The 25,858-nt window shown below is 36.7% G+C and overlaps 1 long non-coding RNA gene across 1 annotated transcript; it reads left to right on the forward strand.

Annotated features, from left to right (window-relative positions):
- The first annotated feature begins 348 nt into the window (after positions 1 to 348).
- On the forward strand, positions 349 to 25,077 carry LOC143692223 (uncharacterized). The gene is made up of 3 exons (XR_013180110.1): positions 349 to 3,327; positions 6,376 to 6,461; positions 24,716 to 25,077. It is a non-coding gene; the product is annotated as an uncharacterized LOC143692223 (long non-coding RNA).
- The last annotated feature ends 781 nt before the right edge of the window (positions 25,078 to 25,858 follow it).

Consider the following 25,858-nt stretch of genomic DNA (forward strand, 5'->3'; position numbering starts at 1 on the left):
TTTGGAACCTTCAGTCAATGAGACTTACTCAAAGTTTTAAGATGTGTTCAGCTCCTACTGAACAAAGTAATGAAGGACTTATGAGAGTTGAATTAAAAGCCATTAATGGAAAGTTTAGAATCCACTATCTCGTAATACTGAAGAGCAGAAGAGGAAGAGACTGTTTTGCAAATGTGGAGTAACAGCTATCTGTTGATAGGGAAAACAGATGTTGAGAAGAAAGACTAGACTCTAAAAAAACAAAAAAATTCTCAATATAAATGATAATATAAAAGTACAAGTGGACTACATACCACTACATTGCAAACTCTGCATGTTCAGGTCTTCACAAACACTAGAAGAGTAAAGATTTATTTCTCACTTTGAAGAAGCATGCAAACCATGCATGTATCTGCCTTCTTTCTCTTACTGAAGAAAAGTAGTTAATTGTTATAAAACGTGAACCTTGACTGTCATTTTAACAAATAATTTGTGTATAAAACCTAAATTGATACTGTCAAGGTACTGTTCGTGGCTTTAGAGTCAGTAAGAATTTAACATGATGAAAATTGTTAAAAAGAGAAAAGATCTTCAGTGAAATATTCTAATTTTTACTTGTGTGAGTACTTGAAGGCTTCATCAACTTTGTAACAGTTGTACTATGGATTTTGGAGTGAGACCATTTCTAATTAATCTAGTCACACTTTATATTTTTGATTGATCGCTCAGTTTTGTGGACCTAGTGTTATATATTTTTTGAATCCTAAGATACATAATAGTATATGTTTGTAAACCGCATGTCTATTGCTCAGGGAAACTGCCCATTCTTTTTTAATCTTTTGGATCATTTTGCAAAACTTTGATTCCACTCAAAGAAATTAAAACCCACTATTTGAGAAAGGAGTGGCCCACTGATCTCAGGTCTAGGTACCAGTTGGTACAATTATTACTGTTGGCATAACCCTAGAAATGAAAAATGATTTGGGGCTAATTTGAGAAAGGAACAGGTGAAGCTGAAGTAATTTAGGAGCAAGGAGAAAAGGAACAAAGTGCCAGCTGCTCCAAGAATCATTGGCTTGTATCAGTGCAGCATATGGAAGGGCAAATCATAAGTGCATGATTTCATCATCTCTGTGGTGAAGGCTTTGCCTTCAGAACAACAGTACCCAATTTTTGTTGTGGATTTTTTTGGTTAATAAAGAGGATTAGGTTATGGCTGCTCCAGGAGGATCCTGCAGAGTCAGAAAAGAAGCCAAGACATGGCTTTCCTCCAGAAATGCTTTTTATGTTGTGGAGAGTCTTAAATCAAAAGCCTCAAAGCTGAACTGAGCTGACAGTGAATCTCACTAATATACATTTAAAGAGAAAAAAAAAAAAACCAAAAACACCACACAAAAAGATCTGTATGCACTTACCTAAAAAATCTATATACACTTACATAGGTAAAGGGTTTGGTTTTCCTTTATTAGTTCTCATGTTCTGTTAAAAGCTTTTTCTAAAATCTACAAGTTGCTTAATGCCTTCTATCTTTGTGAAAGTAAATATTTTGTCACTGTGATGCATCCTGCTTTGTTCAGAGACTACACTTTGGACTCACATCTGTAATTGCAGCCATGACATGAAGATACAGGGTAAACCTTATAGGCTGATTTATCTTTGTCAGAGAGGTAGCAATGCTCAGCACTGAAATCCAGGATATACGTGACTCTAAATAGAGCAATTTGTCAAGTATTTCATTGACACAAATTGAAATGAAACTGAGTTCTCAGACTCTAGAGGTCACTTTGCAACAGGAAGAATTCATTATCTACGTATACACAGGGGAAAACTGTTCCACAATTGAAGTTGATTTGTGAGAGGTAGATGTACACACATAAAACTTAAAACTCATAGGTCACACTTTCAAAGTAAACTAAAAGAGCCTACAGGCTCCTCTATTCCCTGGCTAATAGCCCATCAGTTCCTCTGAAAATAAAAAAATGCTACTGTCATAGTAGTGAGGTCTATAGAGTGTTTCAGACTCTTTAGGTTTACAGAAATATACAAATTACCTGCTTCAAATCTTAGATGAGGCAAAAGTCTTCTCATGAATGTGTATTAGAGTGCTACACACATATATACGTGGCATCCCAACCTAAGAAGAATCCTGTTTTTTAAGGTTAATTTATTTTATTTCACATATGGCCTACTTTCAAAATTTATTAGGGATGTCCTCCTCCCTTGAAGGCGTGCTTACATTCAAGCCTATTGCTTCAGAAGCCTGATTAAAATCTTTCCTGGGTTAAAGCACAGCTGTCAAGAAAGAAGAAGAATTCTGCTATGCAGAAACAAGCTCCTCTTTAATTTGCTCAGATACTGTTGGGAGGTGAAAAATGCATGAGAAAAGACAAGGAAAGAGAAGAAGTAATGATAAAATTGAGAGGGGGTGAAATACACATTTTGAGCTCCAGGGAAATTCATCTTACATGTGCAGTGTTTTATGGCAGGGGAGCAAAACACTGCTGGTAGGCTAAATTTGTTGGAATGGGTGTCTGATCAGCAGTAACATCAGGACGGTCCCAATGGTGGAGATTTGCCAGAGGGGAGGAATATTGCTTTCCATTGCAGAGTTTCAGTAGTACTTAGTCTCCCTTTTTTCAAATGCTGCAAGTTTTCTCTGCTTTTGCCTGTGGGGACACTGTCTGGTTAAGCATGACAGTACTTCACATCCACTTTGCACACGTGTGGAAGATCCCAGGCAAAGAAGGACTAGTACTCAGGATTTGTTTTCCTGCAGGGGCACCTCTTAAAGGCCACTGATATGAATGTGCAGGTTTGACTCTTTCTTTTGGGGTGAAAGATAAACAGATTGACTAAGAAATGAGTAATTTGAAAGCAATGAAAATTCAGCCTGAAAGGTGGAAATATGTTTACTGTCTTCTCTATCTAGAAAATGTTTGGTTGAGGCATCCACTAGAGAGATAACTACAGATGTGTGGTATCCAGATGCTTTAGACAAACTGAAAAATCTTAAAATATTAGGACCACCATGTATCTTTTTCCATGTTTGGGTTTTTGCCCCTTTATAATAAGTTTCAGAGATAGTAATATTTCAGATGGTACTTTGATAAATGTTAGTCTAATGAAGCTCTTGGGAAACTGAGAATGACTTCAGGAGGATCATTCACTGCTCTCAATAAGGATATTTTCAAGATAAATCATCTCTCATGTTTTTATCTACCAGAACTTCACTGATGTCAGGGATACCACTGCTTCAACTTTGCTGTTTGCCTGGATGAAGGGTGCCGCGCTCTGGACACCAGGGAAAGTCCCCTGGAAAACAAGGCAGACTTATAACTTTTATTTCTTGTGAGTGTTCACAGTAGTTTTTATGATCTACTAAACTGCAAGTGTTTGTTGGGACTATTTCTTTATACTATCATCCATACAGAGTGTAACCTGTTATTGTAATTTGTCTCAAAATTATTTCCCCACTAATTTTTTACTTGAAGAAAACCTGTTTAACTGATGCCTTTCCTGTTAAAAATATGCTTTCTGATTGATGTTTGTCACTGGGAAGAAAGCTTCCTTTGAACACTCTTATCCTGCTCTGATCCTGCAGATGTCTCTTAATATGCTCCTGGTGGGTGTCCTAAAGTTTTTGTATTGTTCTTTGTTCTGAAACACAGACAGAACATAGAAAGACAACCAGAAAGCTCTGGTTTGCAAAAAGCAAGTTGTGCCAAAAGCTGTAGGAGACAATGTTTATTTTGGAAATGCAAATTCTTGTGCTATGAGTATTCAAGGGAAAAAAGGTTAAAGAGATATTGCCATGGGTAACTTGAAAAAATAATAAAATTGTACTAAAGTGACAGTAAATAGTTAAGACTAAATTAATAGGCTAGAGATTTCTGGTGATAAAAATGACAACCAGAATTTGCTCAGCTTGGCTAAGAATATTTTTTCTTGTAAATGCACCATGATTTAACCTCTGAGTAAAGTAAACACCTGATGAAACAACAAACTTATTAATATTGAAATGCCTAATGACTCGTTACTAAAAATACTGAGAATTCAGAAAAGGACTTTTATGCAGTAGGAATATGAATTTCTCTTCAGTGAAAGTCTTAAGTTATGCTTACACAATTAGGCCAGGTTATGGACTGTACAGCAAATTTTATCAAATTGATTATTTAAATAGGAGCAAATTACATGATAGTTGCACACTGTTGTCTTTAGATAGCCTTGAAATTGCAAAGGACAGAAAAAGAAAAAGTAGACAGCCTTGTTTTCTGAGAAAGAGAGAGGATAGGAAACACTAAGGAGTCCAGACATTCATTCTGACAAGTATTCTTCAAGATTTGGGATTAGGGTATGCATTTTAGAGTGATGTAGATTAATCTGGAGACTATATGAAAAAGCCTTAATGTAGTTCAGAAGAAAGACTGCTAGAGCAGAAAGTCTGATGTAGACTAAGAGGCAAACCAATTTAAATGGAAAAAATTAGTTTAAAAATTAGTTTAAAAAATATTGTCCATAAATTTCTGTTCAATTTTGACTTAGTGCAACTAATGAAAAATATGTATATAAAAAAATAGAAATAAAAATACCATAACAACAGGCAAGAGAAGTTGTAAATCCAACTGCTGAGAAACTTTTTCCTAATACCTGTTTGGAACTATTTGTGAATACTGAGACATTACAAGTCAGTCAAGTTGGTTGGCTAAATTCTTCCTGGGACATTTGGAGTAGTTTATTGATGCACTTAGGGGAATGTGGTGTTGTGATAAAACCCCTTTTCTTGATTACATGTAACACTACACCAATAAAAATATAAGGTAGAGCTGTAATAATTATGATTAAATATTGTAGTCTAAATTTTGGAATTCTGGATATGTTTAATGATATTTTAATGAAAAAAAAAAAGAAAAATTACTGTTGGAGCACTGTTTAGAATATTTAAAAATGAGACTTTTTTGTTAATGTGAAATTTTGGTTTGGAGGAGAAATACAAACAGTCATTGTATAAAGTCATTGAAGTCCATAACGATTACGGATTATGTTTTTCTTTCCCTAATGATAAAACATGAATATGTTTGTCACATTTGGAGCCCTAAATTGATGGATAAAGTTAATATTATGACTGGACTGTAATTTTGCTGGTAGTTTGTAAATCAATCATTATTATCTGTTTGCTTTTGTTGTAAGGAAAAGGGAAGACAGCAAGCAAATATTTACTTTAGATTATAAAAAGCCTTATTTATGAAAGATAAGTACAAGTATAAATAAAATTCAGATGGAAAAATGTGAATAAAATTTTGATCTTATATTTTATGAGGAAGAGAAAAAACTGCAATAGTGTGTGTCTTTGAGGAAGAGCTCAGCTTTAATGGAGGTTTTCTGTTTCAGTGGAGAAATAAATTTTTCAGCTAAAACAATCAAAGCATTAACTAAGAGGGGAAATATGAATGACTATAAAACCTTAAAAATTAGGGTTCTATAGAACACTCTTGTGGGAGTCGAGAATAATTGTTTTAAAAAGGACAAAAGCAGAAAAATATTTCAAATTTCCTGTATATAACAGACAAAGGATGACAAAGTCCATTTATATATGGGGGTGCTAAAAAGATGATGCAGGGAAAAGACAAGTATTCACAACCATTTCGCTTCTGTATCTGAAAATAAATTAGCTGATATGCCACTATCACATGAGGATGACATACTGCCTTCTCATCCACTAAGGAGGATATTAATTAACAATGTTTAAAGATAAACACTTCAGACAGAAAGCCTGGATGATTTGCTACAGTCCAATACCAGTGGTTAAGATGTCTTTCTTACTAACATTAATATCTAATAAATGTGAAAGATTATAACACTTCTGAGAGGTATTTGAAGTAGACAAGCATTGCATGGGAAACTTGTTAAACCGTGCTTAGCCTTAGCTGCTGTAATAGGAGGCCCTGATACTGGATTTGGTTAAACAAAACTGTAAAGCAGTGAGTTTCACATTTTTTCTATGGAAAACAGGTCTTGTTCCAGCAGATTATAACTTTGGTTGCTTAAGGTAACCTCATAAAAACTATCTCAATGGCATTCCTTCAATGAGATTCCATTTTTAAAATGCCACTAAAATAATATCAGTACATAAAGTGTGTGTTAAATAAATTTAAAGTCAGATAGTGGATATCTCATAAAATCCCCTTCAGTTGTGGTATTTCTAGTAGATTTGTTGGATTGTGCACCAGAGACAGTTTAAGTGTTAGTGTTAGGTAGAATTTATTACCTAAAAAATAAAAAAATTGTCAACTGTAAGATGATAGAGACTGCAAGAAGAGTGAAAATTTGATTTAATGACCCTGTTTTGTATTATTTCAGCATATTTGATTTACATAAGATAATTTCTGTATTCCAAAGGGAAAAAAGGAATAAAGAATGAAACTGAAGTTGTTTTGAAAAAAATCTGGATATTACAGATGACATGAACTCAGAAGAAACCATCAGTGAGTAATTCCATCCCTAAAACATCTGTACATGCTTTTTTGAAATGAGTAATCTTGAGTGGGAGAAAATGGGAAGTGTATGTCTGGTTATGGAACACTGTGTATTTTACACAGTTCTGCAGTCCAGTTCTGAAAAAGTAATTAAGGAATAAGGAACAATAGAACAAAATTCCATCGAAATGTGGAATGTAGAGTGCATTAATGTGAGAGCCTTTACCTCAATACATCTAGGTCATCAAAGAAAGCAACATAGTGAGAGAGAAAAGCAGCTTCCCGAGAAGCAAAGGCAGAGTGCTTAACCCTCATGAGACAGACCAGAAGGAAGAGCAAATGTCTGGAACCAAAAGTCAGACAGATTCAAGTAGGAAGGGGAATTTGTGTCTTCTTTGAGGGCGGGGGATGAATCACTTGGAGAAGCTGTCAAAGGAAGTGGTGTTTCTTTTCTAATCCTCCCCATCCTGCTGTTCTTGGCTCTAGACTGAAAGACTATTTAGAAAATATGCTTTAGCTGGACACTGTTTAGACTTTAACATCCCTGATTTTAGACATCTTACAAGGTCAGCTAGGTAAAATTTAATAGTCTTTCATTCAAAGGGAGTGAGCTGTATGTTGAAACAATCTTTATCTGCATTGATATCCAAAACAGAAAGAGTACCTCATGCTGTTAACTTCTCTGCTCCTACAAAAATAACAGAGGACAATGCACCAATACCTCAAAAATTAGGAGAATTGGGTGTGGTACTTACTTGAGGTTCTCACAAAATGTAATCCTCTTTCATTATTACTTAGTATTGTTTCAAATCTTGTGTGGAGTCAGGAGCAAACAGGCTAAAAGCCAGCCTGAGGACCAAGGTGTAAAATCTATGTATTAATCTCTGAACATTGCTGTCTATTCCTTGTGCCTGGCTGTAGTTTAAGGTATTGCAAATAAAAAGTGCTAAAATATTTTGGACAATTTCTTCTTTCTATTCTGCTTCATGTAACACAAGAGCACAAAAAATTGTACAGTGGTGAATGACTCATACTTTACCCAGAGTTAACTTAATCAGCAGTGACTAAATAATGAAGATGCTGCACATTGGTTTCAGTAAAAGCAGAGATTTCAAAATTACCTTCCCATTTCCTATCAAAAAAGTAGTAAAGAAAAGTGCTCTCCTACTTTGACTAAAATGATCAAATGCTAAACAAGAATTCACATTTTTTTTATTTGTTATCTTGAAATGTAAGAAAAAGCAGTTGTAATTTTCCTGAGTTATCTCATTTATGACTATGCTAACTACAACTTATTCAATATTACTAATGGTAGGCAAGAAAATGAAATGCTTCTGTAAATTTTAAGTCATCAGAAATTCAAGGTTCAGAGGGTCAATAATAGAATCTTACGTGTTCAGCAGACATAAACAGAGCTAATCAGTTAATGTAAATTTCTTCACTGTTAACAATAATCTGTCTTCTTGCAATCCTACTGTTTCGCAAATACCTTTTCCAAATCACTTCAAGAATGAAAGTAATTATTTTTTTAAGCTCTAGAAGGCGTATGTTAAAAATGCAGAGGAAATAATGGGGAGGGCACAGTACCAGTTTAAGTACAGACTTTTTTGGAGTTGAGGTTTTTTTTTGTTTGCTCACTTGGCATGTTCAGAGCAATTTAGCAAGTGTGTTGAGTGGCATTGTTGTCAAGAGGTACTATATTAATGGTGTTCAGGATGTCAATATTTAGTACGGTAGTTACCCTTCAGGGTGTCTAAATGTACTTGCCTGATTGAAATGGTGGAAACCAAAAAAGAGCAATGGGATTTGGACAGCTGGAAAGCAAATGACCTAGGTAAAGTGAGCAGGGCTTCACAGTGGTTAGTGTCTTGATAATTTCTACTTTTATCTTTTTATTGAATTACTGTAAATCTTGAGGAAGGTTTGAAATTATGTAGATGAAGAGCTGATTCATTGTGACTAAGGTGCTAGCAGGAAAGAAGGCATCTATCATTCTCTTTCTAAAGAGAATGGAATCCCTATTTATTTAATCACAGATTCACCAAGAACAAGAAGCATGAACAACCTCTGAACACCACTGTGCTCAGAGAGCAGATTTCTTACTCTTTGGTAACTGGTTTGTGCCACAGGCTTTCAAATGTAGGGTGTTTTCCATGCATTTCTTTTGCATCACTGTCATGAACTGACCCCATTTTTATTCTGGGGACTGTTACTCCACAGCTATTGAGTGAGTACTACTGATCACATGTCTGTTGTCTGTGTCACTGTGTAACACATTACTTGCCACGGAACTGACAAGGCAATGCTTTCACTAATAAGCAGCTAATTGCCTGGAATGCAGTTGGAAACTTGTTTAAATTCAAACAAAAAAAATTGTATGCTCTCAGAGAAAAAATTTCATGAGAGGAAACCACTTTGAGGTGCTTTAGATATGTATGGAGATATTGGTCTATTAGCCTTATGGAGGCTTGAACCCAAACTGTGGTGCAGACTCAGAGATGCAAAGACTTGCTAAATAAATCAGAGGCTGGATTTATCTGCTCAGTCTTGGAATTCATAATTTTACACAGCTCTGCTTCCAACATCCATTTCCAATCTGTGGAATGATTGATTTGTCTTAGTTCTGGTCCCAACAGGATTTTTCATGGAGGAAGCATATTTCCCAATAGTAAACACAGCTTCAGGCATGTATATAATGAAGCACCTGTCTCTGAAGAGCATGAGAGAACAGAACTCCCATCACTGCTATAGGATAAAAAGAAAACTGTGGGCCCAAATTAAAAGCCCATGCTACAAGTCCCCATAAAAATGAGCATTCCTATTCTAGCATGACTGCAGTGTCATGCAGTGACCATGCCACACCAATGAGGACAACATAAGTAAAATGGTAACATGTACGTTAGATGTCCCTTGAAGAAGAAAATCCTGTAGGAATATTGAATGTGTTTTTGAAGCAGTATCAAGCCAACAGCTGGTTGCAATCATAGTAATGGCTTTGGGTATTGTGGAGCTGTGGCTTACCAAAGTGGCCCGTGGATTGCTGACATTTTGGGTACTTTTTTCAGAGGCCCTGTTTTTCTGCAGTAGTGCAAAGCAGAGCTCTGCATTCAGGCTGTAACTTCTGGTTTAGGGAGTTACAAATGGAAAGCTGTGTGCAGGATATGGCAGCAATAAAACACTTCCTTTCTTTTTCTCATCTTTCTTGTAATGTCTATATGAATATTTTTAAATTCCTCTTTTTGATTGAATAGAATTTGTGCTAAGGAGGTGTGGGCTGATTCCTCATATCATTGCTTCTAGTTCAACCCAAACACTCAAAGAACTTTGAAAAAAAATTGGTTTAAGATTGATCTCCTGTTACTGTTAATACATGGTAGTAAGTATGAAAAGGTCAGGAAAATGGGTGAAATAGAAATGCATTTCCTATTTCTTTCAAAGGCTCCAGGGTAGAGAGGTGATCAAATGCACTGTGGAGCCAGGTTGTGCAATGGCATGAGAAGGGGCGAAGCTGCTTGTAGAAGAATTAGAGGAGTCATAGGCAACACCAGCCATTGCTGCAGTTACTGATGTGTGTCTGTTAAAGTGATGCTTCCTTTTGGTGTGTCATCAGACTGCCATGATGCAGAGAAGTCCACAGTGGCAAGTGACACAAAGAATGTTTAGGCTTCACCCTTTTCCAGAGCACATCAGGAGTTGAAAAGCTGAAAATTTATAAGCGGCAGGGAGGACTTCAAATGGCTGCTTTAATTAAGATGAGCCAATGTACAGAGAGTATGTAGCTAAAAGATTTGTTTTGTGCAGAAGCTGTACGTCCCTTGCTGCAGAGCCCAGACAGGCTGTGCAGTGAGGTTGGCTGAGGGAGGGAAAGAATCCTCTCCCAGGTAGCGCTGCAATAGAGATGTGGCTATTTCAGCCTTTGCCATGGGGACCTAGATTACATTTTTCACAGATGATTGGCACCTGCTCCCTGTGCTTGACAGAGACCTTTAAATTGCAGGAAGATCCTTGAACTCTGCTTTCAACATGAGGCTCTATAGAACACTAAGTACTTTCTGAAATAAGGTTTCAGTTGTCTTATATTGAGCATTCACACAAAATGGAACATTTTGACCTTGTTATTTCAGTAAAAGGAGAAATGCAGCACCAGTCACCTCACAGTACTGGGATATTTGAGAGATGTGCTGAATACTGTTTGAAAACTATGTGACAGCCTAAAAAGATCTGCACAATAAATGCACATATGTTAATCTGTGTTTTGTTGTAAATTTGTACCTGTTATGTAAAGCATCTGTGGCTGCATTTGAGCATTAAGGATGCCCACACAAAATCATCTAAAAGTAATCTCTTCTTTCAAAACACTTATTTTATAAACAGATAGATCAGGACTTTGCTGTAAAAGATTTTGCTCTTAATAGACTATAAAATCAGCTACTCTCATATAGACTGCTGACTCTTTTAATTGCCTTGTTTAAATCAAGCATTGTTTTGCAACTAGAATTTTTTTTTTTGAAGGGGAGATTCACAGAGGTGGTATTAACAAGGACTAGTTCAACTAAAAATCTACAATACAGCTTAATTAATGTGTAAAGCTCACAGAGAAAATCACTCCTTCTAACTGCTGTATCATTAAGATTAGAGGCTGAAAAATCTTCCTTCCTGAAGGTTCTCAGGATAAAAATAAATCCGTAGCTTTACATCTTTCATTTTTCATTTTTATTTCCATTCAGTTTTACTGATTGAGCACAAACTGTAGGAACCCCAAGTGTGTGCAGACAAATGAAAAAATAAAGTACCTTTTTTTATAAGCCTCAGAAGCTTCAGAGGGACTGTATTACTTTCACTCAGCAAAAACTACTTTAAAAAAAAGAAGATAAAACCATATTTGATAGCTGCTGAAAGAGGGAATAATCCAGATACAGACATTATGGCACAACATGCCATGCAGTTTCAATCTGCTACACTTTAGTAGCACATCAGTCACAATGAGCCTATTGTGAAAGGTTTTATCCTATTTTTATAATTTCTAGGAGACCCCTGGAGGCATTAGGAAATATGTATATTTTTGTGTGAAGTAGCATGAACAAACTGCCTTCGTTATAATCTGAGCAGTTGTTGATTGATAATTCTTATAGGGATCCTAAAATGGAGATTTCCCAGCTGTGCTAGATGAGACTTCTCATCTCATCTAACACCTATAGCTCCTGAAAGACTGTTCCAAATCTCATCAGACCAGAAACATGAGATGGGTGGACTGGGCAATGCAAGTGCACACTCCACAGAGCCCCCATTCAGGCATTGTGTGTCAGCATTTGCCAGCAGACAGCATTTGGAGTAAACTCAGAGACAGACAATGACAGATTTAGCATCTCGCTCCATTTGCAAAGGCAGCCCAGTGCACATGCACAGACGTGCAGTATGAGGAGCATGCCGAGGAACTACCAGAGCCTCCCTGCTATAAACAGCACCTGCGCTGCCAAATGGTGGTGCCACTCCATGGCCAGTTCCTTCCATGTTGCCTCCAATTTATGAAGCAAGTTCCCAGGACCTGATCCCTCTTTCTCTGTGTGGGAAAATTAAAAATTAGGATGCTAGTTTCCCCTGTCATGTGAGCAATTTGCTTGACCACATGATGATGTGATTGAGTAGGGCCTCTGCTCAGTAAATAGAAGCCATTTCACTCAAGCAGTAAGACAAACAGCACACTGTCGTGGGGATCAGCCTCCAGAGTCTGGCTCACCTAGAGATTCAGGATAAAGGTTCCTCTAGCCTTATCTCTCTGCTGCTCTGAATTGCCTTCAATCAAATCTTGCCAGTGACACAGGACTGAGAATTTGTTCACACCCCTCAAGTGCAAAGACCCACATTTTTCTCATGTCACATTTTCTGAGATCAAGTCAAAGTTGCTAACACACATCAGAGTCTTTTCTCCTCATCTCACCAAGACTCGCTTCTTTCTCAATATTATGCATAAACTTTAGGCTAATTTCCATGGCTTGCCATTGTGTGAGGTGTTCTGCTATTTTGTTTATCCTTAGAGGTAATGAACAGAAAATGGCAGTGGATTTTCTTCCATCTCTTACCCACGCTGCTGTGGGACAAAATGCCCATAAGAAAAAAGCCCACCAAAATTGCCCTTATGCCTGCTGAAGCTGTTGCTACAGCCTGCCCAAGGCACTGTAGGTACTGCCTTCCCAGGCTGAAGTGAAACTGTGAATTTCAAATTGGCCTTTGCATGTGGATTTACTGTGCACTAGCTGTCTATTAAGACTTCAAATCCACATATAGGCCTCCAGCAGTGAGTTAACCAAGCCCCCAAGCCTCCAATCACTTATAAATACACCTCTGCTTCAAGAAAACTGAGCAGAAATACCCTATGCTAAATGTTGAGTATGTGTTTTATACTTTGCTGTCTCATAGTGGTATTTGGTTAGAAAATGCCAAAGTGGTGGTTGCCTGGGGAACTTGAATTGAGCTCTTTTTGCAGCACACTCACATCAGTCTTTGAGCACACTAATAGATAGGATTTTTTTTCCAAAATTTATTTTGTTTCAGCATGGAAAAAAGCAATTAGTATTTTACTATTATTCTCTACTCAGAAAGTACGACTAGTTATTCTGTAGCTGAAATTAAATATTAGAAATTACAGAGGAAACTTCATCCTAAGCATATACAGACAATGTGTTAAACAACAGGGAGAGCCCTACAATGAGAAGTCCTGGGTTACCTTAATGAATGAGAATCCTGTGAACTATTTTGCTAATAATGTTGAGAAAACTACAGAAATTTTTAGTACTTATCTGCATTTTTTTTTCTTCAGAACCTCATATATTGATTTTATTATTGATCATAATATAGAAAAAAGGTTAATATTGAAAAAAAAAAAGGATTGCTATTTCATTACTTAAAATAAAATTTGGAAACTATTACCATGTCTGAAAACTGTTATCACAATGTTATCTGAAGTTCTACAGTACTGCCCTGATGTGTGAAGGAAGGTGTGCCTGGAGTGTCTGCTGAGCTCAGTAGTAACTTCATCTGCAGGAAGGCTACTCCTTACACTGAAAACCCAACCACCTGCTCCAGCCCAGGCACTTCTGCAGCATTTCAGCTCTAGGGCAAAATCTGGCTATCGGTTATGTAACAGTGGCCACTGTGAACCTGCAACAAGGTTTTTGTGGGAGCTGTACTCTTCCAGTTTGGCCCTTATTTTTGGTGCCTTTTCTTGTCCTTGCACCCTGAATGACAGCTCTTTTTGCCTCTCGGATCTCCCAGATAGCCTGGTCAGTATGCTCCCATTAATTTCTTTGGGTTCAAGGCAGTGCCCCAGCAAGCAGAAGAAAACAAAAATCAATTGATACCTACAATAGATGCATTTTTCCTGTAAATAAATGATCAGCAAAATTACTATATCTTATTTTATAGTAAATTTATCTGTGCAGACATGTATTTGTGTTAATGAGCTACATTAGATTGGTGAAATAAACTGCTGGACTTCATTAAAATTAAAGCACATAGAATTATTCTGAGATCACCCTGTTCTTCCTGCCTAGCTTTGTACAAGCCATGAGTTATAACAACCAACAAACTTTGCCAACAAACAACCAACTCATGTTGGCTTTTGTTATTTTCCCCCTCTACTAACCTTTCCACAGGGTCTGTAGAGCCCCACTATTCTACTTTTATCACCAAGCACAAATAGCTGTGGAGCAGTGTGCAGCATCTTTCCCAGAACAGTCTCACAGGGAGACTGTGTGGGTAGGTGGAATATTTTTTGAGATATTTTCTGATGGTTGTGTTCTGCCAACTGGCTCATCTCTAAAACTATTTTCAACATATTTTTCAATCCAAGGTTCATTATTTTTAATTGTCAAAAAAGGTCACGTGTGTTGCATGACAGGACCGTACTTACTGTCATGAAAAGCCACTCTTCTAGTAAGACTCATTAGGTACTTGCTTGAAATATTTTTCTAAAAAGGAAAAAAAAAGACATTTTATGGCAAGTGGTACCTCTGAACACCCAGAACACATCTGGTTGATGAGCTGCTCCCAGTTGCCTTTCCAAGTAGACAAAGTCCTTGTTTATGGCATTTCCTATTCAAACATCTGGTGTTTTTAAGACATTTTTGGAGAAAAATAGCTTTCTTCTCCTGTGCCCAGAGACTACAAGGAGTTTCTCTCTCAGAGAAAGCTGTCACCCAGATTGTTCTGCACAAATGGAAAGTAAAGGGAGACAACTTTTGGCTGTATGGCATAAAGCCAAGTGCACCAAAAATGGTACTGTGATCCCTGGGTGAATCACAGAATTGCTTCTGCCCTGGCTCTGGAACTGTGTTGTAGACCTTGAGAAAATTTCTTTATAAATCCTTAATTCCTTCTTTGCCTTCACCATTACCAATATTCTTCCTGAAGCAGTTTCATGTTTAAGGAAACATGTGAATACTTATTTTTAGGAGATCATTTCACAGGTGCAGGTGTGCAGTGTCCCTTGTGCGGCGTCTGAATGCCCTTTACTAACTAGAATCATGTTTTAATGCATTATCTAACAGGCAGCAAACAGCATTTGTTCCCACGAGGCTGTTATATTCAGCCAGCTTGTGTGTAATGAGCAAAGTGGCCATTAGCTTAGGATTCTGCTCATTGCTCTGCACTGATGAATACAAACTACCTGTGGCCCTCAAGAACATTGCAAGTATTTGGGAATTAAACATTGTTTACATAAAGAACTCTTGTAAAACTTAAAGATGACAATATATGAAGTCAGTTTTTTTACCAGTCAGGCCAGCTAGCTGGGGAAGTGAGTGGGAAGAAATAAAATGAAGAAAAGGATAGGGCAAGCAGGAGCAAAAACAACACTTCCTTTGTGCAGATGGTTTTTATGAATACTGCTGTCCAAACTTGGTCTTTGTTCAGCTTTAACTCTTTGTTGCTTCTATAGTCATGAAAGACAAAAGCAGATCTTAAATCAAGAAAACATCCTATTTTAGAATGTTTCATAAGACTAGGTTTATGTGCAACTTTTTCAAAAGAGCTGAAACATATTCTTACAGAGAAATAAATATCTAAGTTGTGCTCTCTAATTCATGGATCTTAAGCACTTGCTGAGCTGTTTTCACTAATTACATAGCCAGTCATTGGCCCAAGCTATGCAGCAAAATCATTAAAGTTACCTAGGTCATTTGGTTGATTGCACTCATCCTTTTCTGTGAGCAAACCAGTATTATATGCTAAGGGAGGCAGAAATAAACAGGACAAGAAAAAGAATTTCCACTTTGCTTAATAAAAATATATAAAAAAGCATCCATTAGTTCCTATGTCTCACAAACCAGAACAACATGCTCTTACCTTGAAAGTTTTGCTGTCAAGGTCACTTCCAAGATTCAAAGTGACTTTCTGAGCCATGAACTGCTGCAGAGCAGCCTCATATCATCCTTGTACGAGAAGGTGCCCTTTCTTTATGCAAGATGGGGTAGGAAAATTTTTGCAGACTGCCTGACTTTTGGATGCTGCCCATTAGAAAGATAAATCTTCAACATTGTTTCAAGGTTTAACAATAAAATTCAGTGTGGACATGAAGAAGTTGATTATTAAATACTGGATTTGCTTTCCTTTACCTGAGGCCAGAACACAGACCTCTTAAGACAGATATGTGTGTGTGTGTGTGGTGTGTGTGTGTGTACATGCAAAGAAGAAATTGAATCCCTCACTCATTGCTGTTCTGTTCTTTTTTTATTCTGTCCATGAATTTTGTGAGGAAGCAAATCTAAAAGTGATTTGAAGTGGAAAAAGTTTACTGTTTGGACTCAAGACAGCTGTGAAGAATTTAAAATTATGTCTTGTCTTTATGAATATAGTAAAGCCAAGAAATCCCAGCTAGAAGACTTCCAGGTGCATTTTGTCCTGACTCTTAAAGAGGTTACCTGCTTGACATGGTTTGCTATGGGCATGTTATGAGGGAAGCCTGGAGACTGCCATGCAGACTGCCTCCTCACTCTGCCATGCCTGCTGGGGACGCCACACTTCTCACGTCTGCAACTCACTATTATTATTATTCCAGAAATGTCCTTTAAAAAAATGTCACCTGCAGTAGTAAAAATATTAATAGTGTAATAGTAAAAGTGAATTTTGGAACGCATCCAGCCATCCTGCCCAGAGCAGACACATTCTAAGCAAGACGACCTTAAAGAAAACCCTGAAGAAAACAGTCTTAATTTTTATATCTGTATAAATATATATTTTCAGTGAATGTGGTGGCGTGTCTATATATATATATATATATATATATATATATATATATATATATATATATATATATATATATTCTTATGTGCGTATATATGTGCATATATGCTTTTTATATACGTATATATAGAAAAAAGTATGGGTCTAGCTTCATGTGAATGCTTCAGAAAGAAGAAAGATGGGGATATTAAGTTAGGCAAAAAATGGTCAAAGACCAAATATCTCTGTTCAGACATTGTTTGCAGTTTCACATTTTGGCTGTTTGTCATTACCTTACTACTTTATGCCTCTCAAATTTTAGGTGATGCTTCAGGGATTATCATGTGAAAAACCATGAAGAAGTATAATATGGAGTGGTCAGGAACTAGATTTAGTTGATCTATATAGTCTAAAATATTATGCAATCATATAATTCAGAAATGTGCTCTGGTGACTTGAGAGAGACCTCACACCAATGATGTTTTTATGCCTGTTCAAAATGAGAAATCTTAAATGCTAGCTAGGTTAAAGAAAAAAAATGAAGGAAACAGAAAGAGAAAAGAACAGCTTGGTTGAATGCTTTTCCAATTTTCCTTATCTCCTCTGAGCAATTGTGGACCTATTGCTTTGGTTTTATGTACCACTTTATAACATATAAAGACCATTTCAGACAGTGGCTTTTCTGGTTGAGGACTCCATTCCTGCAGTGCCTATCCAGCACACTCTGTGTAGGGCATTGTTTTTATCTTAGTGTTTCCACAGGCATTTACATTTATTAGTACAAATGTATAGAAGGTCTTTTTCCACCATGGTTTTGACATCATTAATATTGACTATGCCTGTGGAGTCACCTTGAAGTAAATTTTGGGAATTTTTTGGCAGTGATAATAATCCACAGAGTAACAGGAATAGGAATAACATGTTAAGAAGAGGATGTTACCAGGTATCTATAGGGTAACTTCACATGGATGAGTGATCATCACCTATGGGATAAGAGCCAAGAAGTGGTAAATCAGCACCTTGTCCATTAAATATTTTAGCTAAGTACTTACAGATAGGGGAAAAACCCGTTCATGTCACCCATTTCACGATTTCTGAAATGTAAAACTAGATCCCACAGGCCAAAAAAGGGCATGCTTCCTCAGTGGTATCTGGATGACTCTTAGTTGCAGAGAAAGTGAATTAAATTAGGATCCACACTTCACGTTAGTCCTGCACTAGAATGATTAAACTTTTCAGTGCTGTTGACTTAGATCTGTTAGCTTGTTTATGATGGAGGCTATGGGAACTGTCAGTGGAGACCTCAATGATAGTGTAAATTAGCCCTGGGTACAAGTAAAGCTTTATAGTGTTGTACTAGTGTTACCATTGACATATGAACAAATGCATTCAGGTTTGGATCTTTGTATGGATGGATGAGTTTTTTGCCTTGTGGGTAATTATGAAAATTCTAAAAATTCCCTTATGAATAGTTTAAAAGTATTTAAAACAGTCAGGAAAATGTGAGTGCTTTCAAAACTCGCCTTTAAAAAGCTATCCATAAGACTTACAGCTCTAACAGCATCAGTCCTCTAATCTTGATGCTATTTTTATTCACTATTAGTATAATTAGTTATGTGAATCTGACTGAAGGTATCACTTCAGTCAGGGAAATAGAAAAACTAATTAAAGACATTTTCAAATAGCCTTTTGCAGACAAGAGAAAGCAGTCGGGGGAGGCAGTGGGAGCAATTTTAGGTATCTTGCAGATTGATGAAGTGCTTCAATTTTTATTCCTTAATGTGTGCCAGTATTAAGCCAGTGGGGCAAACAATCAGCATTTACTTAATGTAGACATAAAGGAAAAAGAAAAAGAATGAGAAGATCAAACTACAGCCAGAGCTAGAAGGTACAGTCAAAAACCTTGTTAATTTAGATTGCTCTGAGGTGGCTCACCATTTTCAAAATTATTTTTGAGGAGGAAACAAAGGACAACACAATGCCTTTTGAAGTCAGAGTCCCTTTTTTCTTCCGGTAATGAAGTCTGACAGACTGTCTTTGATCTTTGAAACAATCTACAAACTTGTACAGCTTTGATCGCTAACATAATGGATGTGGTGTTATTTTCCGTGTGTTGAAAGTGGGTCTTAACCAGCCTAGTTAGTAGGGGTGCTAATTGAGATACAAAGAAGCCTTACCCTGAGCATGGAAGTGAGGTCTTGCTAGCAGAGGACACACCTGCATTTATATCCTGTCTTTTCAGAGTGAAAGCCTGCAGTGGACAATCACAGACCGCAGCACTCTGTAGTGCTGCCTCCCCTTGTCAGATACTCATAGTTTTACAGGATTAACACAAGTAGGTTATTTTTATGTCTCTCAGTTTGTATAAGCTTTATCTCGCTGTGTCATATTTCTGGAGAGCCTACTGGTGCTTGCTAGCAGGCACTCTATTAGCACAGTAACATGATGACAGAATTCCCTTTCTCTCGGTGAGCACTCCCAGGCAGACGCAGGAAATGTGCCTGGGGAGGGCTACTTCTCTGTGCTGTGCTCTCTTAGGAAAACCCATATTTTTCTAAAGAAACAAAGCCCAGGTTTGGACCTGAAATTGTAATTTGATGAACTGTTTCTGAAATAAAGGGGAGAATGCATGTAATTTCATGGTATATTCTTGGAACAAACAGGCTCAGAAGTCCTGCAGTGTGTTCACATAAGTGGAGCTGCTTTAATTATTAGCCACAGATATCATCATTTAGGTTAATTTAGAAGGCAAAATTTTTCCTCTGTCTCATTTATGATAGCATTTTAAATGCATGGCTCTTCTCTGAAGGCACAAAGAAGAGGAAGGCTGGGGAAGGATTTTCTGCCCTTGGCAATGGACATCTTTCCTGTCTGCATGTGCAAATAACCCCCTTTTGCTGGTGGGTGATGCTTTTATACAGTGATAAACAAGAGCAAATGGGATGGCAAAAAGTTTATGGGATTAAGGCTTATAATAAGTGTTATCAAAATGTTCTTGAAGCACCATATTCTGAGAAGGTTAACTGAGATCATGACACTAAAATAATTTGCTTGGGCAAATGTCAGGCTTATTTTTAAAGAAACCACGCAGTGGAGTTCAGGACTTACTGAAGGCTTTTGTTTTCAAAAGACTCCATCTTGTGTGGTGAGTCTAAAATGAAACAGATGTACCTGGAAAGTACACAAAAGGAACGTAAACTGAAGCTTCAGAAGAGTCTTTACCCCATATGCTAGGATATCAGGACTTGCTCTGTAATTCTGCAAATTCCTCCTGGTTTTGGAGATTGTCATACCACAGGGTGTTTGGAACCCTGCTAGTACAAAGATCTGCTGTGGAGCACCCAGTCACCCAGTTCAGTCTTGACAATCATGCCTGGATATGTAAGTTTTTAGTTTAGCCAAGGGAATATAGAATACTTTTCAATACCAAGGGAAGACAGAATGCTTTTATGATTTTCTGAGCTTTTGATCTAACTGAAATATTTCAGAAGAGTGTTCTCTGAAAACTGGCTTCTTTTGTGCATATGTGGAATCAGGTATCAGTGGAGCCTAAACTGAAATGCTCTGCGTGGAACTCTATTGTTGTACTCATGCTCACCAACAAAGAGATGCCAAATTCAGGCATAAGACAGGAATACCATAGTAGAGATGCTGGAGAGGAGAAAACACAATCCCATCATGGCTTTAACAAAGTTCTGTTTGTTCATCTGGACAGCAACAAAATCTGCCTAGCCTTGGGTTGGCATAGTCTCATTTTAGATGTAACCATTTAGTTGTCAATTCTTGCTCTGGTTACTCCTATATGGAGGCTTTATAGTTTCATGTTTTTAACATTTTTTTAAAAATTTGTTTGTGGGGCCATTTTAAGGCCTCAGGAATTTAGGAGTGAGAGAAAAAATACCAATATAGTGGTGGTCAGTATATTTATTCATTAAAATGTTAAAATTATTACAATTTTAAGGAAGCTGAATTTCCCCTGAGGGAAAAGGAGCACCTGCATTACTTTAGCCCTCACATGGCTAGGTTGTCTGTATTTGATCCTGAATCATTGGGCATGTACCTATTGTACAAGCAGGAGTAATGACAGAGCTCTGAAGGACAATTCATGTAGGAGCTATAGATCTCAAAATCAATAGAGTGCTGCAGAAAATAATGGAAACCATAAATGTCATGATAAGGAAAGACATTAATGTCAAATTATGGGCAGAAGACAAGACTGACTGAAATAATGTGAAACTGAGGTGACAGGACAGTGAAGGAGCAGTGGTACTTTATTTATCTTGCAACAGAAGTCTTGTTTTATTACAGTGCCTTGAATAAGGGATATATCCAAAATCATACAAAGGGCTTTTTGTGCTATATAAAATGGATGAATTTATGAAATGGGGCAGAGTACCATCTTTTACTGCATTAAAACAATGGAATAAAATATGGATATGTGGCTGATGACAAAAAGCTGCTCTGCTGTACATAGTAGGTTGTTGTTGTTGAAAGCTTTCAAGTCTTTCTGCTCTGAATGCCCCCAGTACCATCCCGTGTTCTGCAGAGGAAGCTGTGGGTTCAGGAGCTGTAGTTTGTGCATGGTCCCAGCCAGAGCAGGGACCATGGTCTTTCTACTGGGGTTCATCTTGAAACAGTAATTCTATTCTATGCCACAAAATTCTGTATCCTGGACATCAGCCAGATTTTTTCTCATTCTCCTGGATTTTGAGATGTGCCTGAATTCTGTCAAAGACTGTGCTATTGGACTAGGTCCCTATGTTAGAACAACTTCTGGTATTAATTTGCCATAGAAGAATATTAGGCAAGGTTTCAGTAAGGAAAAAATCAAACTAAAAAAAAAATCCAACACAGAACAGAAATGAAATCAGGATTTTTTTTTTTCTTGGTCAGGGGGCCTGTGCTCTCCAGTAAGTCTGTTTGCTTATTAAAAAGAATGTGGGTTCTACTTAAAGATTTACCAGGAGATTCTCCTTGCTGTCCTGTTGGGCGGCGCACATTTAAGTAGTTGAGTATTTATAAAAAAGAAAAGCACCAGAGAGAAGATTTTCAGTTATAATGTAAGCTTTGAATCAGTGGTATCAGAGACAAAACTGGATTAATATAAATCCTTCAAGGGATAAAACACATTTACAGATTAACCCTGACCTCTGCTTAAAAACTCCCAAATTCTCTTTTCTCTATTGATTTATCTAAACAGAACTGCCTGGCTGCACACAATGAAATGCTTCCTCTGCAGGTCAATTAGCAGGCACCTGGATAAGGCTCAGGCTTCTGTTAAAATCCCATTAGATGCTGCTACAGGCAGTTGCTGCGTGTTTTCTACCAATATGAATATTGTATTTAGAAATGCAGGGTATATGGTATAAAAATTCTGGCAGCTATAAATCTTGTATTTCAAATGGATGGCTTTATTGACTGCTGCTGTCTCTGAGATGGAGAAATGGGGAAATCTGTTCTATTCTTTTGATTTAAAATGAGAGAGCACTATTTAGGGATGATTGATAGTTGGAAAGTGACTTACCAAGTGCTCCACAGGATTATATTACTCTAGATAATAGGTTAAACAGGAAAGAGAGGCTTCTGAATTCAAAGGCACTAAACATCATTTTATTGCAAATGAGAAAAATCAGTGCAAGTATGACATGGACATGTTCATTTTTATTCTAGACCAAACTAAAGGATCATTCTATAAATTATTAATTCCAGTCTAGATGTGTGCCACCCTGAACTGTTGTCTGTCATGCAATATTTCATAATTTTTCATGTCCTGAAAAGAGGTATTTTGAGTCCATCCTGCAGCTGTTCCATGTCCACTCACCCCAGAACTTTAATGTTGCCATAGAAAATCTGAGACTATATCAACCTGTTTACTACCGTATGTTGGGTTGCATCTGTCTTCTACCCAGTGGAGTTGTAATTGGGAAGGTCACCAGATTTTTTTTTAATGTCAGGAAATTTCTTGTGAATTGAGGATAAAATTATGTCTCTGTTGAATAAAAGAGCAAAAATTATTTTGCTTTTTTGTGGAGCTAGCATTTTAGTCGAACTTTTACACATGTCTATATTTAGGTTATGCTCCAAAGCACACAGAGAACAGATGGGAAAATCATTCAACCTGCCTGTATCTCAAGTTTCTGATCTATACAACTAGGTGGATAATAGACACCTCAGGTATTTTAATAGTTATTAATGTTAAAGCATTTGACAGCTTTGAATTGAGATATAATCAATACGAAGTTTGTAGGAATTGTATTATTAATAAAGCTTTATAAATATACAGTTGCACTGTATCATTGACTATAAACATGTCTCTCAACTAGAATTTATCAAGTAAACATTTTTGAGGGATGATTCCCAGTGCACAGTGAAAGGTCTTGTTATTGAAATATATTGAGGATTACAACTGACTGCAAGAGCTGACTGCATAGCTGCAAGGCCCAGCTGTTTTTTTAAATGTCTGCAGTCAAGAAAGACTTAGGACTGGAAGAAATCCAGTGAGTTGGGCAGTTTCCACTAAATGAGAGAACATTTACCATCTTTTATTACTCTTAACCTTTCAATGTTATTTACTTAGAACTTTTGAGAATATGCCATTCCTGCACACCTATAAAACACGCAGTAATTTTGTACTTTGAACTTTCTATTGGCATTGAACAAACAAGGTGTTTTGATACTACCTAAAATGTTACCACTTTTATGAAATGAGAATCTGTAACATCCCCAAACCTCCAGACAGCTTAAATTATCTTGGAAAAAAATCAGTAGGAAAGGCATATTAGATCATGCCCCTGTTTTGAAAGACATACATCCTTGAAAGCAGACAGACATTAAACTGAAGTGACACTTGCTGTTAGTCAGTTTCTCTGGGAGAAGCTAAAATGCTGCTTGTTCTTGATGTCTTTAGTTACAGTCCAAAGATATGTCTATAAGAATCAAAGTACTTTATTGTTTAAAGGCGTTACAGTTTTAGAGGTGTTGAGGTATAAGCTAGGTGTTTAAAAAGTGTAATAAATACATGTTTCACCATAAATTATGTATAGGTTGTAGAACTTTTTTATTTGTTTGTTTTATGAGTTAACTTTACAGTTGGGTAAATGTAGCTTAATAAAATATTTGGTATTAGAAATATCGTTCATGGATTGTTGAGATTATTCCTTGGATACACTTTTTGTCTGTCTTGTATGGTGAAGAGGGATGCAAAATGTTATATATGTGGAAAGTAAGTAGGCACAAAATGAGAGTGGAGGATTTGCACATTAGAAGGAAAAACCCACTTTCTGGCAATCAGGTATATCCAGCAGTGCCTTTTAAAGCACTATTGGATGTCTTGGGTGTTTGATAAGTCACAGAGCCAAGAGGGACATGAATCCCTTCAGAACAAAGGCTGCTGTTTGTTAAAAACAGTAAGTTATTGCTATTACAGCATAAGGATTGTGTCAGTGTTGCTGACTAAGAAAAGCCTTGGGCCAGTCTCCTCAGAGGTAGGATGAGCTCACTACATCTGTCTTGTTCTCCAGAACTTTATAAAAATAATAGCAGCAAAAATGATGCTAAATACTTAGTCACCAAGATTTACAGGTTCCGTTCACTATACAAAATACTAACTTTTATTCTGTTTTTTCATCCTTTAAAAATTATGGAGGATACATTTATTAATCTTGAAATGACAGGGAGAAGGCATAACCACGAGGAATGTTTTTTTGGAAATGGGTGCAGTTTTATCTTGAACCCTTTTTTGAGAATTTTTTTTTCAGTTATCAAAAATATGTCACTGGCAAATAGAGATTGTGTCTTCCTTTGGCCATTTGCCTCATCCATAAAAGACTAAACATTATGAAGCATTTGTACCAGAACTGCTGTAAGGAAGGTTTGGATATATATGTCTTACTCTAAATTAAATGAAAACTATTAATTTTAACTAGTGAACATAAAAAAGAATAATTTGGGCTGAAAATTGGAAAAGGATTGATTTTATAGGGAAAGTCAAATTTCTGGGAAATAATAGAAGTGTTTGTTTTTCACTAAGCCCCTCTCTTTACCAGAGCTGCTGACATCTGTAACAACTTCTTGAGGCAGAACGCAAATGTAATTGTGTGTCTTCTAAATGAGTTACAAAAACAATGGAATTCTAAATGGATATGGCAAGTAAATTTTATTTCTTCTCCATTTTCATGGATTTAATGAGAGTTTTATGGTTTTTATCACACACTAATGCGGATATCAACAGACAGCTAACATTCAAATATGTAATTGCCACAGAGGATAGTAGGAATCCGTAAATAAAATAGCAATGACCATTTCATTGAGTTTGTTTGTTTGCATTTTTAAACATTTTTTAGTGCCTTCCTTGTTAGCATTTCCTTTTAAACTGTATGTGCTGCAAATCTCAAAAATTGATGTTTATTAATTGCTTACATAAAAATATTACTTTCACCACAATGCTTCAAATACTCAGTAACATCAAAGTATCTGAATTATTTTGTTTCTCTGAAAATAAAAATAGAGTTTGGGGTGTTTGAGTGAATATATTCTAAACTATGTAAATGTAAGCAATTTATTAGATACATTTCTCTACCAATGTTTTAGTTTCCTTTAAAATGGTTTTCAACTTTATGCTTGTATTCATATATTTACATGTGTTTATCTGCATATTATTTCAGGACTATGAAAAGTCATCCTGAAACAGCTGTTTCCCGTTACAGTGCTGCAACTGGCACTTTGGAAAATGCAGATACTTCACAGTTGTTCTGTTGCCATCCAGGACTTGTCTCAGGAACAATAGAGTAAATATGTTTTTCAAAGAAGGCTGTTCCATAAAGTATGCTAGTATTTCAGCAGAAGCTTCCTTTTTCTTTCAGTTGTGTATGATGTCAGGGAGAATAACACACTGTCTTAGAGTACTTTTTATTTTGTTATGGTGTAGCTTGAATTGGTTATGGCCAGCTGTGTGCCTTAGTCTTGGATATTCATGTACAAAGGTTGTGACTGACAGCCAGGAGTTCCCTGTAGTTTCCAGTGTTGAAAAGCTGTGATAAATAAATGACACAGGATAGTCTATAAAATAATATTGTTATTGTGTTTGAAATGCCTACATTCTGCTTGCCTAAATAGGGTGATGTACTAACTGGACTGCATCACTTCATATCAATTCAGTATTCAGAGAGGGATGTAAAAAAAATGAATTA

Source organism: Agelaius phoeniceus, chromosome Z, assembly GCF_051311805.1.
Source record: "Agelaius phoeniceus isolate bAgePho1 chromosome Z, bAgePho1.hap1, whole genome shotgun sequence".
NCBI classification, from domain to species: Eukaryota; Metazoa; Chordata; class Aves; order Passeriformes; family Icteridae; genus Agelaius; species Agelaius phoeniceus.